The following is a 2,500-nucleotide window of genomic DNA, read 5'->3' as shown; positions in this document are numbered from 1 at the left end:
ATGCGGTAAAATTACACCGACACGGTTACGTGCGGAGGTCGCTTTGATTACTCATCGCGTTTCTCCCGTCCGTTCGGAACCGCCGGCAAAAAAACTGTGCGACCAACGGCGCCAAAGAGCACGACGCCGGACCATTTCTCTCTGGCTGATGTGAATGGAAGTAAAAGACGCTTGCGTGAGGTCTCTCGACCTTTATCTCTCTAACTTATACTTATGGGTCGTCGTCTACTTGATCGGGTACAAACAAGTCGTAAGAAACAAACAAACAAACCACAAAAATACAAGTCGTAAAAAAACAAACTTCTGTTGGTTAACCTACAATATGAAGGATCGAAATGAAAGAAGGATCATATTATTACAAACCGAAAGTGAAGGATCATTAAAATTGAAATACAATATATATAAATATATAAATGTACCCGTCGTTGCGACACCCTAGTTAAATGGAAAGATATAAAAAAGAGAGAAAAGGAATACAGATGACCCGCCGTCTGATCTTTGCTAAATGATCTGGCATCACCGGAGTTTTTTTGGTCCGTGTTGCGTTCGCTCTATTCGAAATGAAACTCGCGGAGGCGAAGAATTGTTAAAAGTTTACGAAGCGTCTAGGAGTGGTTAAAACTGAGAGAGTTGAAACTACGATGTATTAGAACGAGCAACCGTCGAAACTTTGTTTTCGCGACGTTCTTTTCGTCGCTCTCGTCCCCACGCTCCTACGCTTTGGTTGTTTCTTTGCCATCCGTGTTGCGATAAAAAGATTTCTCCATTGTCCAAAAAGGACGGATCGAGATTCCTCTTTCGAGAGGGAGAGAGAGGTACTTGCGGGTAACCTGGAATCTACGAAACACGCACCGTGGTAAGATTCGTGCGTCCGCCTGATCGATGTGTGTTGTTTACGGACCGGCTGAGAAGCGACGATAGCGAGTCTTTGAAAAACTATGTGTCCATTAGTTAGACCGATCGTCGCCGGCCGTGTGTCTGTTCGAATCTCGCAACCCACGATTCAGCGACAGGACGCGCGCTCGCATTCCTTGTGTGCGTTCGTACTTTTCAAGGTTTTTAAATGTACTTTACGCCCGACCGTCGAGAGGAGCGTGCCACTGGGCGTTTCTCCGACGGTTTCCGTCCTTGGACGCGATCGTGTCGTCAACGATCGAACAAACAAACAAATACGTTGGCGACGCCCGAATTCGCTCTCCCGCACGCGCCGGGTGGGAGAGTGATGTGGGTATCGAATGTGATGCGTGTTAATAATGAAAATAACACTCTAAAGATCTAAAGAGTTTGAAATACAAAATTTTACGATTACCCTGAACGGTGGATCACTTGGCTCGTGGGTCGATGAAGAACGCAGCTAATTGCGCGTCAACGTGTGAACTGCAGGACACATGAACATCGACATTTCGAACGCACATTGCGGTCCACGGATACAATTCCTGGACCACGCCTGGCTGAGGGTCGTTTTCTTAACAAAAGACTGCTTGCGTTTGCTTCTCGAAAAAAGAGTAATTCATTTCTTTCTAAACATCTCGCCGTCGTTCAACGAAAGTAGAACGTTTCGGAGCGGGATTATCGAACGAAATTGAAAGAATGAATGAACGATAAACAAAGAAAGAGTCGCAACGTACGAGCGATAGTTGGGCAGTTCGTCGGCGTTTGTCGTGGAAACGATGTGACGAAAATCGCAACCGATACACTAAATGCAGGCCGTTAAAGGAGAGAAACAAATTTCGAAATATCTCTTCGAACTAGCGCAAGTGCGTCACGGCGCGCGAGTCGTTCGTTAAAATTTATAAACGACCGCCCGTGAAAGCACCGAGTTCTCGGAAGATAATCTATAAAGATTCTCCATCCTGCTGAAAGTTATCGGATCGGCGCGATTGTTCACTTGTAGAAATCCACGCTCCCGACGTTGCCAGAAACGATATTTACGAAAGGTGTGTCAAAAATAAACGAAAGAAGCTCTCCTATAAATTTAGAAAAAGCAAACGAGTGAAATGTTTGAGATGATAATTTGCTGAAATGCAAGCTCGAATAGCCCCAGGGTTTCGAATGATTCCCCGCGCTTTATACATCTCTCTGTTTACAAACGGTGTATAAATGAAAGATCGCTTCAGATGGGTCGTCGCTGTTTGACGCGCGATGCTGTTCCTTTTTTTTTGTCTGTCTGTGCGTTTAGCTTCGCTAAACAAGTTAAATGGTTAAAAAGCGTCGAAAAAGCGAATACACACGCGACAAGACAAATCTAACGAGTAAAGGAACGCTCCGCTCCAAGATAAAAATGGTTGTTTACAATCAATACAGCGTTTCGGTACCCCTGATCGTAGTCTGAAACTGTGTAACAAAAGAGAGGAAAGCGAATGGTGAAGGAACTTCGAAGCCTCCGTGGCGTGGCTAGAACTTGTGATAAAAGTATGTTTGCAGCAATTATGCATGCTCCCGTTAAAACAGCATTTCAATGTCTCGCATGGCTTAAAGCTCTAGGAGGCTTCAACATTTA

The 2,500-nt window shown here is 44.9% G+C and overlaps 1 non-coding gene across 1 annotated transcript; it reads left to right on the top strand.

Annotated features, from left to right (window-relative positions):
- The first annotated feature begins 1,306 nt into the window (after window positions 1–1,306).
- On the top strand, window positions 1,307–1,461 carry LOC143307210 (5.8S ribosomal RNA). Its single transcript, XR_013064412.1, has one exon. It is a non-coding gene; the product is annotated as a 5.8S ribosomal RNA (ribosomal RNA).
- The last annotated feature ends 1,039 nt before the right edge of the window (window positions 1,462–2,500 follow it).

The sequence above is a fragment of the Osmia lignaria genome, unplaced genomic scaffold (genome assembly GCF_051020975.1).
Source record: "Osmia lignaria lignaria isolate PbOS001 unplaced genomic scaffold, iyOsmLign1 scaffold0047, whole genome shotgun sequence".
Lineage (NCBI taxonomy): Eukaryota > Metazoa > Arthropoda > Insecta > Hymenoptera > Megachilidae > Osmia > Osmia lignaria.
The sequence above is the reverse complement of the archived record's forward strand: the minus strand, read 5'-3'. Positions and strand labels throughout refer to the sequence as shown.